Source organism: Callithrix jacchus, chromosome 3 (genome assembly GCF_049354715.1).
Source record: "Callithrix jacchus isolate 240 chromosome 3, calJac240_pri, whole genome shotgun sequence".
Classification (NCBI taxonomy): domain Eukaryota; kingdom Metazoa; phylum Chordata; class Mammalia; order Primates; family Cebidae; genus Callithrix; species Callithrix jacchus.
In genome coordinates this window covers 171,691,739-171,699,578 of record NC_133504.1, presented here as the reverse complement: position 1 = coordinate 171,699,578, position 7,840 = coordinate 171,691,739, and the positions used below count along the sequence as shown (strand labels likewise).

The window sequence follows — 7,840 nt, the reverse complement described above, 5'->3', positions numbered from 1 at the left end:
TCCATGTTCCACAATTATAATCAGGACTTGTGAATATGATACGACATCTCTCCTATGATGATATGTTATATAGCAGAAAGGATTTTGCAGATGTAATTAATTAAAATCTCTAATCAATTGACTTTGAGATAATCAAAAGAGAGATTATTCTTAGGAGATTTGACTTAATCAGCTGAGTTTTTAAAAGAGGTCAGAGTTACGCAAAGTGAGAGAAATTCTCCCCCTAGCCTTAAAGGAGCACACTGCCACACTGTAGAGAGGGCAATGCGGCCAAGAATAGCAGGTGGGTTTCAAAATCTGAGAATGGCCCCTAGTTAATACATGGTAAAAACGTGAAAACCACACTCTTACCACCATAAAGAATATCATTTTGCCAGCAACAAGGAAACCAGGAAGAGGACCCTCAACCCCAGAGAAGAATGTTGTCTTTGCTTTCTGGGGCACTGAGCAGAAAAACCAGTTGAGTACTGCTCAGATTTCTGACTTATAAAACTGTGAGATAAGAAATGGGAAGCCCTGGAGTCAAAGCTGGTTCCCTTCCCAGTCCTGTCCTGCAGCAGCCTGCTTCCTCTTTCCTTTCAACATGACAGATGCCACTGTGTCCTTTGCCAAGGACTTCCTGGCAGGTGGAGTGGCCACAGCCATCTCCAAGATGGAGGTAGCACCCATCGAGTGGGTCAAGCTGCTGCTGCGGATGTAGCATGCCAGCAAGCAGATCACTGTAGATAAGCAATATAACGACATTATAGACTGCGTGGTCCATATTCCCAAGGAGCAGGGAGTCCTGTCCTTCTGGAGTGGTAACCTGGCCAATGTCATCAGATACTTCCCCACCCAGGCTCTTAACTTCACCTTCAAAGGCAAATATAAACAGATCTTCCTGGGCTGTGGGGACAAGAGGAACCAGTTTTCATGCTATTTTGCAGGAAGTCTGGCATCAGGTGGTGCCACTGGGGCCACATCCTTGTGTTTTGTATACCCTTTTGATTTTGCCTGTACCCGTCAAGCAGCTGATGTGGATAAAGCTGAAGCTGAAAGGGAATTCTGAGGCCTCCTGACTGCTTTGTTAAGATCTATAAATCTGATGGGATTAAGGGCCTGTACCAAGGCTTTAACTGTCTGTACAAGGCATTATCATCTGCCCAGCTGACTATTTGGGTATCTATGACACTGCAAAGGGAATGCTTCTGGATCCCAAGAACACTCACACCATCATCAGCTGGATGATCCCACAGGCAATCATTGCTGTTGCGGGGTTGACTTCCTATCCATTTGACACTGTTTGCCGTAGCATGATGATGCAGTCAGGATGCAAAGGAACTGACATCATGTACACAGGCACACTTGACTGCTGGAGGATGATTGCTCATGATGAGGGAGGCAAAGCAGTTTTCAAGGATGCATGGTCCAGTGTTCTCAGAGGCATGGGTGGTGTTTTTGTGCTTGTTTTGTATGATGAAATCAAGAAGTATCTCCTAGGATATTTACCCCTGTGAACAGGCATGTTGTATTACACAACCTATCTTGAGTATTCTTGACAGACTCCTGGCTGTCAATTTATCAGTGGAAACTATTTACTGGTTGAAAATGGGAAGCAATAATATTCATCTGACCAGTTTTTCTCTTAAAATCATTTCCATGATGATGATGAGACTCAATTACCTTTTTTATTTCAGTCGCTCCTGATAAGTAACAAATTAGGAGAAACAAAAATATCTAAAATTAAAAAAGAAATGGACATTGTTATAATCTGCAGTCTTGTAGTAATTAGTTATGCAGCAATTGAAAATGAATGCACACCTCATTGCATTATATATTCACATAGATAAGAGTGATTCATTGTGGTAAGTCAATTGCATGGAAGGTTTTTCCAAGCTAGATAGTAACATAGCTATGACGTGGTCCAGTGTTTTTATTACTCAAATGAAGAATCTAAAAACTAGATGGAGAAAATTATTTATAAACCGAACACTAGAATCCAGGCGACTCACATCCAATTTCATTCTGTCTCATGTCTACTGTAGGACATACCAAGCCTAAGACTGAGGATTGAATCCAGGAGCTTTCATTTCTCCATCTATGTTCTACTCCACAGAACCTGAGCTCTTTTCCTACTGAATTGCTACCAATGATGAAAAAATATAAATCTAGACAAAGAAGGAAGCAAAGAAAACTATATGGATATATCAGCGTGCTGGCTTAGTGACTTCCTGTGTTAAAAGGTCCCATTTGTCTAAGCCACAAGATGGACAGGCAATAGTTAATTTTTGTATGTGAATTGGATTTAGATTGTGCTCTGGAACATACGCAGTAAACATCCTGAGGCCATTTGTAGGTTCAGTAGAGCAAAAGCTAATGAGTTGTAGCACATAAAGTCTGCTTTCTAGTACCTTGGCTTTCAAATAAAGATCAATATTACTCCAAGCCCCTTTTTATATGAAAACCCTCATACTGCAGTGTTTATTGGCATAGGTTCTGGAGTCAGAGACATGAGTTTGAGTCCTGGGTTTGAATACCACCTTCTAGGTATATTATCTTAATTCGTCTCAGTTTTCTCACCTGTAAAACTGAAATAATGATTGTAACTATCTCATTAGGTCTTGTGTGCATTAACTGAATTCATACGTATCCTTAGGACAATGTCTAAAACACGGTCTGTACTTACAAATGTTAGCCAGGATTTCTCATGTTTCAGACCCTAAATACTTGATTTGAAAAACAAATATTTAGGTGCATCGAGTTGCCAGGTGTTGCTGTTGTGATTTTGGCTTATAAACTCAAATGTGTATTTCCTTCAGTTACACTCTATTTTAAATGTCAAAAGATGCATGGTGCTTCACACGTGCCAATGTTGCTGAATTAAGTACGAAAAACAATTGTGCTTGAGTAAAGCAAGTCCGTGATTTCAAATGAGATTAACAGACAATTTTATACCAACATTTTTTGACATGTTATTTTCCTTGTTAAAGAGAATTAGTGCATTGCTCTATGTTTTACTAAAAGTTGGGGAAAGGTGATACCAAGATGATTAGCACAGAAATCAGTCATTTTCCCCAAAGCTATGTGTTCTAGAAGTTCTCTGAAATTAAATTGATAAAATTTTTCACTCTCTGGAAACACAAGAATCTAGCTTTATGTTCTAAATGAATATGTGATAGTTTCTAGATAGGGGATAGTATATTCATGGAGCTACAATACTACATTCAAAATATTCAATCTACAAGATAGTACAGGTTTTCCTGTAGAGACTTGTCAGTGCCTACTGGTAAAATATCAGCCCTGTCAATATTTCAAAAACTCCACTTAAATCTGAGCTCAACTTTGTAGCTAGGATTTGGTGGGAGATTGGGGTTAGATTTTACTAAAGTATAGAAAATCTATCCACAAACACATGGACTGGGATGCAGAATGAGAGGTGGGGATGCATTTCCCAAGACAAGATATCTGACAAGAAATATCATAAATGGCTACTATGAGGGAGTTTGTTAAATTCCAAATTTGACATTTGAATGTTGGTGTAAATGGTTCTAAATCCTTCTGCATGTTGGGAAGTACCCATGAGCCCATTTCCAGATACTAATAAATATGTCCATTCTGCATCTGAGCCATGATAAAACATGAAAGTCAGATGAGATAAACTAATCAGAGTCTATCACATACAAAGAACCACTAGCTCTCTGCTATTATGGTGGGTAATTTCCTGCTCTGTGGGTAGCAAATGACACAGAGGAAATGCCACTGTGCTATTGACAAAGGAAACAATGCCTGCTTTGAATCCAGCCTTTCAATTATCCAGTGACGTTCTGTCTTTTCTGATATGAGGATATGTGTTACCTACCCAGATGAGCTCATCAGTGACTTAGGTTTGGAATGAGACCAAGTTATTTGTGAGCTTATGTTAAGCTTTATGTGTGCACGAATGGCAGCACATAAAGACAATGTCGCCATATTAATTTGACTATTGCCAAATTTCTGGCTATGACTCCAAGGGATTTCCCTGGGTCTGAAAGGTACAGTAGTTAAAAGTAGATTGTAGTTGCTATAAAAATACTACAGGAGTAAAAGGGAAAAAAATGTTAGATACTGTCTCAACATTTCTTCGTTAAGAATGAATAAATGGCTTCCCCACACAGATCTTGAGACAAAAAATAAGTTTTAGTTAACATGATGAAAATTTTATGAAGCAAAGATTATATGCTCCTAACTCAGGCAGGAGCCTAACTTTGGCTCCTACCTCATGGCTGTATGTTAGAAATAAACTCAAAACTAGAGAGTTCTAATCTTTGGTCTTATAGATAAATTTTAAAAATCTGGCTTCCATATAATGGTTTTTATAAAGAAGCTGCTTTACATGAATGTGTAAGTATCAGTTTATGGGAAGTCATTCCAAAAAGAAAGAAAGAAAAAAAAAGCCTTTCCCACAGGCTGAAGGAACTCTCATCAAGGTTCTGAATGAATGATCAGGCAAAATTCAGAAAAACACTGAAAACATTTGCTGTTCCATTCTAATCAAACGGCATCAAAGCAAGTCTTCATCTTGCATCTCAGAGTTTCAGAACTCTTACTTATTTGCCCACATTAGAATGTAAGGTCCATGGAAAGATACTGTCTATCTTATTTATTGATAATATTCCTGATGCTTAAAATAGGGCTTGGCATATAGTAAATGCTCAATAAAACAATTAATTTCACTTTGTACTAGGCACTTTTAAAGGCAATTTACATGTATTAACTCATTTAATCCTTTCAACCACCCACTGTGTAGACGCTAGTCTTACTTTTATTTTATGGACATGGAAACTGAAGTACAGATGGTTTCAATAATGCATCCAACTTAATGTACTAGGAAGTAAAGGAAGCCGGGATTTCAGTCCAACCTTGTAGGACCCAGAGATTCTCCTACAACCACTGCATCCTGATTGAATAAATAGAAAAAAAGGACTTGTGGCAAAGATGGGCATTTGAAATAATTTTATATAGAATCTAGACAGAAAAATAAGCTAAGTTGTTTGACTCTCTATAAAATGGAAGAAACAGGGCAGAGAACACCAACATTTATTAACAGTCTCATCAAAATCATTCCAGTGCTCTAACAACTCTTCCAGTCCCGACACCATGCTAAATACTTAATTCCCTAATGTCTCTCCTTGCCTCTAATGGATTCTTAGTCACATGCTGCAGAATAGAAACAACACTGAACCCAGGAACCAGGAGATAATAACTACCATTTAATAAACAAGCATGTACTCCATGGCAGCCTTGGGCTAGATGCTTCCCATACTCCCTTAATCTTCCCAACAACTCTATGAGATTGTTATTATTTTGATTATTATTATTATTGACATGTTAATAGATGACCAAGCTTAGGACAAAGAACTTCCAAGGGACTTACATAGTAAAAAATCATACTGCTGGTAAAAGGCAGAGGTAGGACCTGAGCTCATAAATCGCATTAAGAGACCATGATTTGTGAAGTCAGGTAGATATGAGATACTTATTTCTGCCCCATTTGAAGGAAGGTGAAGTTAAGGAATGTCATTACAAGGTAGAAAAGAGATTTGAATCCAGGTCTACCTGACTTCACAAACCATTCTCTCTCAATGGGATTTTTGAGCTCAAGTCCCATCTCTGCCTTTTACTGGCAGTGTGATTTTTGACTAAGTGATTCCCTTGGCAGTTCTCTGGCCTACGCTTGTTCATCTATTAACATGACAATAATAATAACAACAATTTTTTATTCAGCCTATCTAGGCTTTCTCAAGGCTGTTGTAAGAAAAATGTATGCAAAATGACTGGATCATTCACATTAGAAATTTGTGGTGTCTCCCCAACTTTACAACACCCCATTCCACAATATTCTACAAAAGAAAACTAATACAAATGACAAAATTCAAAACATTAGTAAAATATTCAATTTAAATGGACTTCCATTAATTTTCCTATGGAGAAATTTAGGGTACATTTATTAAAGCCAGACTTAGCCCATTTTTTTAGGCCCCACTGGTCATCATCAGCTCTGGCTGCTATAACAAAATACTATGTGGCTTAAACAACAGACATTTATTTCTCATAGTTCTGGAGGCTGGGAAGTCCAAGATCAAAATGCTGGCAGATTTGCAGATTCAGTTACTAGTGTGGGCTATTCCTGGCTTGCAGACAATGTCTATTCACTGTGTTCTTATGTGGCTATGGTAGAGAGAGGAAGCACTAGTGTCCATTCCTCTTTCTATAAGGACACTACTCCCATCAAAGGGGGCTCACTCTCATCTAAAACTAATTGCCTCCCTAAGGCTTCGTCTGCTAATACCATCACATCAGGTATTCAGGGCTTCAACATATGAATCTGGAGAAAGAATACAAACATTTAGCCCCTAATATTACTTTTGCTGATGCTCTGAACTCAGGTCTAATTTGCCTATTTGATAATAGGCAAACTGCACTTGGAGATGGTGTTATAAACTGTGAAGTACTATGCAAAGGTAAAGGATGATCTTTGATTTGGTGATATCACTCTACATATAGTTGACTTTTCTTCCCAACTAGCTCCTAACTGCTCAAGAGCTCTGAGTCCTCCTAGCTCTCTGCTTAAAAATCCCATGCCCAGGGAAGCTGTCCATGATTCACTAAGACTCAATTCAGCATCCCTCTGACATGCTCCCATGGCAGTCTGTCCTTTTCCCTGTTGTAGTCATGTGGACAGGAGGCAGGGAAATACTGGGTAGAAAAGAGCAGTTCCCTGGCAAAGGCCCCAGTCTCAAGCCTGAAAACCAGTGGCCCTAAATGAGGACAGACTTTTCTGTTTTTGCACCCAAAAAGTTGCCTTTTGACTCACCACACCACCCATCCTGCCTCCATATAAACCCTTAGCAGGCACACACACAAGCAGCTGAACATCAAGAGCAGCAGATCAGCAACAGTGGAACGAGTCAGAGAAAGCGAGAAGAGGAGGGATGTCTGGACACCAAGGGGAGTTTGGTCAGGGTGGTTGGAGAAAAGCCCAACTCCAGGGGAAGACCACCTTCCCACTCCATCCCCACTTCCAGCTCCCCATCCATCTCACTGAGAGCCACCTCCACCCCTCAATAAAACCTTGCACTCATCCTTCAAGCCTGCATGTAATCTGATTCTTTCAAGACACTGGGCAAGAGCTCGGGATACAGAAGGTTGTCACACTGGCCCTCTGCCCTTTCAGTAAGGCAGAGGGTCCATTGAACTGAGTAACATGCAAGCTGTATACAAACAGCAAATCTGAAAGAGCTTTGTAACACATGCCCACTTGGGCTTCGGAAGTTGCAAGTACCCAGCCCTAGATGCTGCCATGTGGCTGGAGCCCCAAAGCCCTCACCTCAGCCTCTGCACCTGCTCATCTGCATTCTCCCACTGGGAGTTTGAGCTGCGGGGCAAAAAAAGCAGATGGGTCATACCCCTGTCACAGTTTCTGTGAGAGAAATCAAGGAATTCTCCCATTTCAATAGCATATTCCAACATTTTGGACATAAAAACTATAGATTAATAGAAGGGAAGAATATCCTCTACAAATTCCCTCCCTTCGTTTTACTAAAGAATTGGATCAGATTCAGTATTCTGGAACTGAATATTTTGGAACCCCAAAAGGGAAAAGAAATTTAAGAACAAGAGCCCCTGCACACATTTCTGCTATCTTCACCCAGGTGGCCACGTAGCACCACTGTGATAATGGCCTTCATCGGGAGTCTGTGGAAGTCCCCTCAAGGGAGCACATTCACAAATGGAACTCAGCAGGCAGCATTTGCTTAACAGCCTGGCTACCTGGAATTCTGTGAAAATCAGTGTGAGGAAAGTACACCTTAACACATCTTAA

General features: G+C 39.9%; 1 pseudogene; it reads left to right on the top strand.

The window, feature by feature from the left end:
- Positions 1–568: 568 nt before the first annotated feature.
- Positions 569–1,496, top strand: LOC108590756 (ADP/ATP translocase 2 pseudogene; annotated as a pseudogene).
- The last annotated feature ends 6,344 nt before the right edge of the window (positions 1,497–7,840 follow it).